Source organism: Grammomys surdaster, unplaced genomic scaffold (assembly GCF_004785775.1).
Source record: "Grammomys surdaster isolate TR1022 unplaced genomic scaffold, NIH_TR_1.0 139, whole genome shotgun sequence".
Classification (NCBI taxonomy): domain Eukaryota; kingdom Metazoa; phylum Chordata; class Mammalia; order Rodentia; family Muridae; genus Grammomys; species Grammomys surdaster.
This window is the reverse complement of record NW_021604597.1, coordinates 1,425,744-1,434,377: the sequence shown is the minus strand read 5'-3', so window position 1 is coordinate 1,434,377 and position 8,634 is coordinate 1,425,744. Positions and strand designations below refer to the sequence as shown.

Genomic DNA, 8,634 nt, shown 5'->3' with positions numbered 1-8,634 from the left:
GAGCTAAATGTTTTTCCTTGAACACAAATTTATCTCAAGCCAATTTCTCTTTTTAGTGTGATCATGAAATCTCATTGTATTTTTTATGCAGCCTTTACTTACTATATGAGGAGTGGGCACATTCTATTCTTGGTTCTAACTTTATTACATCTTTCTAGCAAAGCAACTAAGGCCATCTCTTAAAACTTTCTTCCTAAAATTATTTGAATCAAATCAGGAATTCTATGCAATCATTAATTCATCTAAACAGCATTAATTCATGAAATTTCATGTTTATGTTTGTCTGTAGGAAATCAGATTAATAGGGTGAACTAATGGCCAGGGATTATTATATTAATTTAATAAAAACAAGGAAGGCATTTCAGCTGCAAGAAGCAATCCTGAGATAAGTTACTTTGGTTCTTGAAATTGGGCTCACCCACTGCAGACCTTGAGAAAAAACAGTGGGCTATCTTTCAGGAAAGTCATCGTCTAGACTTTAGCCTCTCCTAGATGGCTTCATGTCCACACTTAAGCACTTGCCCCCTCCCTCACCCCCATAACTTCTTCCTGAATTAGGCTGGGTTGGAACATTGTGGTGTATATGAAGCTCCCTGGGCAACTTCCCTGTGCAGCTGAGGTAGGCACCTCTACAACAGTGAGATGTGCTTAGAAGAGCCAGCAGAGATTCTGTCAAATTCTGTTTCCAGCTAGTCGGTTGATGAGGACCATGTGAAAAATTCCTCTCAGGGCTCTATGCTGGCAATCCTGACTTACTTGGTGGGGTAGGCTTCTGGAGCGCACACATTCAGCAAGCTCTTTGTGTGATGCTTTGCCAGGCAGGTTTGTAAAGTGACCGTTTCTCTGCCACATTCAATATTGGTACCATAAAGACAAAGCAACTGCTGCTGGTGAGTGTGAAACTGGCCAACACTGGAACATCTCTTAGTCCCTTTAAAATCTGCATTCTGAGTAGGATGATAGCTTAGTCAGTGAATTTTCTTCTAAGTCTGAGGACCTAAATTTGAACCTTAGAACCTATGGGGAAAGGCTGGAAGCTTTTGCCCAGAGCTGGGTAGTGAAGAGAGGAGGATGCTAAATTTCATTGGTGAGCTATCCTAGATTGCTTTGTGAGCTCTTAGCCACTGTGAATCTCTGTCTCAAATCTAACCCAACCCAACCCAACCCAACCCAACCCAACCCAACCCAACCCAACCCAACAAAAAAAATCAAACGAGCCCACCATCAACAACAAAACAAGATGCAACACGTCTGTGAACATGCCTCTCTCTCTCTCTCTCTCTCTCTCTCTCTCTCTCTCTCTCTCTCTCTCTCTCTCTTTCTCTCCCTCTCTCTCCTTCCCCCCTCCCTCTCTCTCTTTTTCATACATGCATATGCACACACATGCACACCCACATATACTATATACACAGACACATACACACACCCGAGTTCCTTGTGTGTCCACAGAGCTCTAAATACTTTTTTTTTTTTTAAAGGAACGAGTGGATACATCTGTAACAGCTTTCTCAGTGTTCAACATCCTGTCCTCTTTTCCTCTTTGCAGCCCCAGGATGTTGCAAAGCAGTTTTATAAATAAAATCCTTGATTAGTATTGAACATTGAAAAGGGAGTAACAGAGGGCGGGAGAGGAAGAGGAGAAACATTTCAGGGAGTAATAGAAAGTGAGTAGTACCAGGGTTACTGTTGATAGAGCTTTATGTGTTTACCCTATGTCAGAGGGCATGCAAAGTGTACCGTGGCCTCTGAGGCCTGGGATCTGTGGAGACCAGAGGTGAATTTCAACTTTGGGAGGTGATTATTGTTACAGCAATGCTGGAATGTTGCATTAATCCCATTGATGCTTTTTATCTGATTCTCTTCTAGACTTTTAAAGCCCAACTCGGCAATTATTTTAAGGAGAGGTCAAAGAAGCAGGCTGAAACCAGAAGGATTATTGCTGTTTTGGTTAAAGCTACAAGGAGCTGTTATCAGCTAAGTGGTAGGTTTGACTCTCAAGTGAACTACAGAGAAAGAAAACATGGGTTACTGGTCGACCCCCATCAGGGAACAACAGTGATTTCCATGTTGCTTATCTGCTTGGTCTGAGTGAAAATAAATCTCTAAATGGGTTTCTACCTGGAGATGTCTCATCTATGTTCAGCCTTTGCTCAGTATGTTTCTCTGTACCTGACCCCATAGGGAAAATAATTGTCCCAGTGAGAAGCTTTTGCTACCTGCTAGGACACAGAGTAGCATCTGAGCAGATATCTCAGAGGTGCATGTTTCTTCTGCCTGTACCCCAAATCCCTGGCAAGTGAGCACACCCATATTTTGTACCATGGCACCCCATCCTTTTCCTGTGAGACATCAAGGCCATTCATTCACAGGTTGGCCAAAGAACAAGATGCAATTGGTTCAACTTCACAAGGTGAATGGGGAAGGGAAACTGAGAACCCAGATTTAAGTTCCCTGGAAACATGGAGGTAGAACAAGGGCAAAGAAACAGTTTCCAAGAGGAGGCAACATAGACTCGGAGGCTCAAGAACTACTGAAGTTTTGTTAAGTAATAAGTTTGATAGCTTTACATTACTATAACAAAATACCTATGATAGATGAACTTATGAAGTAAAAAGGTTTATGTTGGCTCATAATTTTGGGAGGCTTACTTTATGGTCAGCTGGACTACTTTGTCTTAGATACTTTGCCAAGGCAACCCCTCATGGCAGGAAGATGTGGCAGAGTGAATTGTCCATCTAATAACTGGGACATTGAAGGGAGATGTTGACATTATGTTTTTTGTATACAGTATAAAGTTTACCCTTGTGTTACTCAAATTCTGATTTCTCTGCTCTTACTATCTTGTTTCAATCTGGACATAGCTTTGTAATGATTATATCAAGAATCTACAGTCTCAACTTTGTGTCAACAATTCTTACCATCTATTCTCTGCCTTGTCAATAAATGCTGACCATCCAATTGACTGGTCAGAGGAGAGAAGAGGGTGGGACATCTGCCAAGCAGAGGAAAAAGAGAGGGAGAGAGGTAGATTCAGATAAGTGGCAGGATGGAGGAATTGGAGCCATGAAGAAGGGGTCCGAAGAGCCAGATCAATAATAATATGCAAGTATTATGGGATGGGGCTGGGAGGTAGGCAGGTTAGCGTAGAAAGTAAAGGTAGATCATCTAACTGCTCAGCTCTTGACGTGCAGTTTTGAATTTTGAAAAAAAATTTTTTTGTGTAGTTATTAGGGAATAGCATAAGGTAAAGAAATACAGTCACCTGATTAATTCATTGTTCATATTTATATCAAGGATAATTCACTTACAGCAAAAGAAAGAAACTAGTATCCCATATTCCATTCTAGGACCATGTTCCCCTTAACCTAAATCCTCCCAATAGGCCCCATCTCTTAGTGTCTACTATATCCTAGTGATCCCGAGTTGAAGACCAGGTCTTCACTGTGTGTGCCTTTGGGATATGTTGCAGGTCTATACTGTAGCAAATAAAGAATTGGGCAGTGTGATGGGTAGTTTTGATTGTAGACAGGACTGAGGAGATAGATGCCTAGCACTAGTAATGCCTAGTTCTCCGTGTGTCCGAGGGTCTTTCCAGAGATAGAAACTGAAGTGCGAGATGGGGACTGAAGCAGAAACACCCACCCTGAATGTTGATGGTACCATCCAAAAAGTTTTGGGCTGTGATGGAATAAGGTGGAAGAAGAGAAAGCCATCCAGTGTGAGCAAGCCACACCCTTCTTTAGCTTCGATTGCTACAGCCATTTCCCTTGGGTATCAAACTCTAGAATCTTCAGGCTTTCCACCCATGCTTTCTCTGCCAGTGAGTCTCCTGGAAACATCTAATCCTTAAGCCTTTAGTTGGGAACTTCATGGTTGGTAGACCGTGTACTAGCTTCTGGGATGGAGTAGCAGCTGGTTTCTCAGCCTCTGGAGTATATACATGGCCACTGCTGCTCTACTTAGCCTCCTATCATGAATGAGAAAGCATGATATATTATGCATACCACAAATAACATGCTCTGCTGGTTCTGGTCCTCTAGGAGGACCTAACTGATACAGGCAGATATGATATAGACTATAATAGAAATAAAGGCAAGTGGTAGATTTTGACACTGGATGGGTGTGACCTGTGGGATGCGATGTGTCATCTTCCAGATATAGGAGGCAAGGGAATCTGGGAAGACACGTCCTACTGGCACCCAGTGTTTACTGTGTCCTGCTGCAAAGATCGAAGCAGATGTTAGAATAGCCAGCACACTGAGAAATGACCTAAAAGTGCCTGCAGCAATGCAAGCTTTTATCAACAAAGAAGAAATTTCCTTGATATTGGATCCATCACGGGCCTTAAGAGGACTTGTGCATACAAATAACATATATCCCCACCCTCAACTACTTCCCCCTGCCTCTGTGGTTGAAACCTCAGTGCCTAGGCTATGTAGATCCTGGGTCTTATGACACACTAATTTATTACTTAGGCTCTGTCCCCGGTGCTTGGCATAGAACTTTGGACTCTTACCATTGACGGTGAGTGGATTTTTTTAAAGGCTGTAACCAATTTACAGTAATTGCTAAGGACAGCAGCTGTAACATCTATTAATTCCTTAATCTAGGAGTAGAGGGAGAAATGGATTAGCTGAAGATAAATATAGCTTCTAGCATTCCCCCCAACCCCCCAAGAACGAACCTTTTAAAAACAGTGCATTTAGGAGGCTTTGTTGGGTGAGAGGAAACCTGGAGCCTCCTCTGTTCCTTGAAGAATTATTCCTGCAAAGAAGAAGGAGTGGGCAAACGAAATGGAGCTTCTTTCAAAATGAGAGTGTAAGTCTGACCTATGACCCCACGGAGCTTCTGCCTCCCAGGACCTCGAGATCTGTGGGTGAAGAGTCACCGATTGAACTTCTTCCCCTGATTCATGCATGCATCAAATCTCTGGCAAGCTGAAGGAGGAGGAGAGAGAGAGGGAGAGGAAAAAAAAAACCTGAAACAAACAAACCAAATTCTTTTCTGCGAGCTAGCCATTTGTTTTAAAATGAGATGAGAGGCTGCTCAAAGACGTTAATGGAAGTCTTTGCAAACGCAGGCTGAAAGTTTCTTCAATCCAAAGAGTCACTCAGCCATAAATATGTGTGGGTTATTTAGATGCTTCCAAAGGTTACTCGAAAATTGCCTATTTTTCCACAAAGAAGTGAGCTGTTTATTGCTTCAAAGCATGTCTCCGAGTGAATGCTTTTCTTCATCGGAGAATACTGAAACAGACGAAATGCTGGGAGAGGGCTTGTTGACTGGTGGGTAGGGAGGTGAGCGAAGCAAAAAATGATGCTACTCCAAGCCTTGGAATGGAGAGGAATCCAGGCAATATTGTCCTCACATGGCTGCGTGAGTGCTGGTCTTTTAGGTAAAAGGTTACCATGGGGGCAGGCTGTGGGTCAAAAGGGGTCCCTTGTAGGGAAGGAACTTGAGTTCCTATTGCAGGGGCTGGTGGGGCTGAAGAATAAGTGTTTGTATTTTCTAACTGCTTCCTCTGAATCAAAGAAGGATCCACCATATAAAGCCCTGGTTAGAGTCTTACTAGCTCACAATGGCTGCCCCTACAAATAACGGGGTCCAATTTCATTCTGGATGGATGCATGGAGAGATTTACACTGGGTCCCCAAAATACCAGTTATAGCTCAAAACACATCTTTCTATGGACTTGGGATGGCCATAATTGGAATTAAGTTTATGTTTAATTAGGTTTGGGCAGAGGGCTGTGATTATCACCCCTGTACCTGGAGGAGTTGGTATGGATAATCAGCCTGATATCTCAGACCAGTCAGTGTCATGGATAACATATTAGACAATTTACCTGAAGTATTAATTAAACTGCGATGTAATCCTGCGTTTTTTCCAGTCTTTTTTATACAGTTGTGAAATAGTTTGGCAGAGGAGCCGAGGAGGAGGCAGGGATTCCAGTTTCCAGGTATCCTTCACATTGGCCATTGGAACACCACTCGTGAGTGTAATGGCTGCGGGAGGCTGACCATCTTCATCCTCTGGTCTCGCCTTGTCACAGGGGCTGGAGTCCTCTGGCTACTTGATGCCTGCTGCTTTGACAGTGCATCTGAGGATTTACAGCTACTGCACATGGTTCTTCCTCTACCCTATTCCTGCACTTCCTAGCAGGCTGCAGGAATCACAGCCCCCACTGTTGATGTCAATCAAGGTGACCCCATTTTCCCTCTCCTCTCCTAAAACCCCAAGGAAAGAGACAAAATGGAAATTACATAGTGTTATTATTTGTACACTCACTGAAAAATTTATGACTCTTTGTAAAAAATATAGACAAATATGTTGTCTGCTGAGAGCTGAAGATAAGAAGTAAAGCATGTTATTGGCAACGTCTCCCATGGGTTACACTTGAGCGAGGATGAATCATTCATTGGATGTTCATGGAGACAACCACAGCCTCCCCAGCTTCTTTTAGAAACTGCAAGAGAAAACCAGCTCTTTGTGGCACTGTAGCAAGAGGAAATGATAAAAACAAATTAGTTTTGAATTACACAGTGCCAAGAACTCCTTCTACATGGCTTAGACCCACAAGTTTGTTTGAGAAGAGGACTTTGTTGTCCATGATAGAATCCTGAACCATTTGACTAGTGCTCCCACTCAGCAGAGTGCCTTCAGGTCTTGTGTCTTATCATCTGTCCTTTTATGGACTCCCCTCTCCAAAAACTTGACTCAGTTTATAAAGGTTTATGTGTGGTTGTTTGTATACAGTCCTGTGTAATAAGGCTGTAAATAATTTGGCCTGTTTCTACCAGGTCAGTCTTTGCATCAGAGCACAAAGCTATCAGTATACAGTTTCAGTGGAATTCAGAATTGTTCACTAAAGGCTATAGAAGATGAAATGCTTATCAGCTTCTCACACCCACAATGATTGGTTGTCCTCCTGAGCAAAATTCGTCTTTTAAGTTCACGAAAAGCATTAGGGGCTGAACTTGGAATTTGTTTCAGCTGAGTTGACAACAATTCTTCACATAAGAAGGATCCTAGGCCCTATTCATTTCTTTAAAACTTGATAATGTTGTGGCTGGGAGGCAGAGACAGGAGGATTGCTACAAGTTTCTAGCAAGTTCCAGGCCAGCCAAGACCCTGTCTCAAAAGAGACAAAAAAGAAGAAAGAGAAAAGTTGATTAAGTCATGGCTTAATGAAGCCAACTGCTTTGCTAAGAAAGGCTAACATGAGAAGCTCATGAAGTGTTCTGGAGTTAATGCTACTTTAGAATTAATTTAATCGTGTTGAAGTCACGATTAAGATCTTTCCGTGAAATCTCTGGACTAACTTTGACTATGTGGTGAAAATTCAATGAAGTTGAATTCAACAAGGTATTTTATATATCCATGCTAATTACCAGTATTAATATGTGTGGTTATAAACAACATTGTCATCATCATCATCATCATCATCATCAACAACAACAACAACAAAACAGTTGCTGGATGTGGTGGTATGCTGATTCTAGCACTTGGGAGACTGAGGCAGGAGGATCAAAAGTTCTGGACTATGTGGAGTGCCACTGTCTCAAGACTAAAATAACTCCACAAAATAAAACAAAACCCAAAGCAAACAAACAAAAATCAAATGCTTTCTTATTTGATATGTGCATATATTTAACAAATTTGTTATTGCTGCCATTGCTAGAAATTTCCTCTGTGATAAGAGAAGCTCAAAAGTCAAAAAAGTTGGCAGCGGCTTTTCATAAACTCAGTGCTAGGAAGTATCCAAATCCTAGTCTGACAGTCAGGACCTGGCTGGCAAGCCCCGGGTGTAGGTGTCTAACAGCAAAGGTAGCATTTCCTGGTTCTTGTATGGATTCTAGTTTGCCCATCGAAAAGACAACTGCCTTCCATCTCTGATTTATACTCATCTGTCTGATTCCCTCTGATTCCAAGTAATTGACCCTAAGCAATTCTCCCCATCTCCAATGGGCACCAAATAATTGACTTCACTTGAACCCTGAAGTTGACTCCCACCCCCAGGATTAGAGTTGAATCCTACAAATTGCCTCCATTTCAGGGGCTGGAGGAAAGGACAAGGCCATCTGTATTTCTGATTGAGCAGCTAGCTATGAGTCCATGTATTCTAACACCTTCCTCAGGCTTGAGAGTTTGAGAGGATGAGACATAGAACTAAAGAGATGACATTGCTTGTGACCTATTATCATTGATACAACTTAAGACCTCAATGTGGTCCCCAAGCCTGGAACATCTTTCACTTGTATTGTTGAAGAATTTTCATAATTAAATATCCAACTTCCCACTCTCTTCTGGAGGCCTGTGGTGGGAGTAATGGGGACAGGAATATTGGGTGTTTCTCGTGTTCAACTCCTCACCCTCCATCCATCTAGGTCCCTTCCCGACCTTGGCTGCTCATTAGTATAAATAGCTCAGGACTCAAAGGCACTCCTGGAATCCAGGGAATTCCATAGGCTTTACAGGCTCTCTGTTAAGATCCAGGAGGAAAGACCAAACACATATTATACACATCCCTTAAATTTTAGTCTTTGATCTCTTCTGTTGTTGTCTCTCTAACATAGAAAAATTCCTATAGTAAATGATTACACCACTTTAAAATCAAAAGTAGCCCACTTCTCG

General features: G+C 42.2%; 1 long non-coding RNA gene across 1 annotated transcript; it reads right to left on the bottom strand.

The window, feature by feature from the left end:
• Nucleotides 1-4,199: 4,199 nt before the first annotated feature.
• LOC114617852 lies at nt 4,200-4,711 on the bottom strand. Its single transcript, XR_003710889.1, has 3 exons — nt 4,685-4,711; nt 4,517-4,606; nt 4,200-4,219 (listed from the first exon to the last, which is right to left on the bottom strand). It is a non-coding gene; the product is annotated as an uncharacterized LOC114617852 (long non-coding RNA).
• Between the last annotated feature and the right edge of the window lie 3,923 nt (nt 4,712-8,634).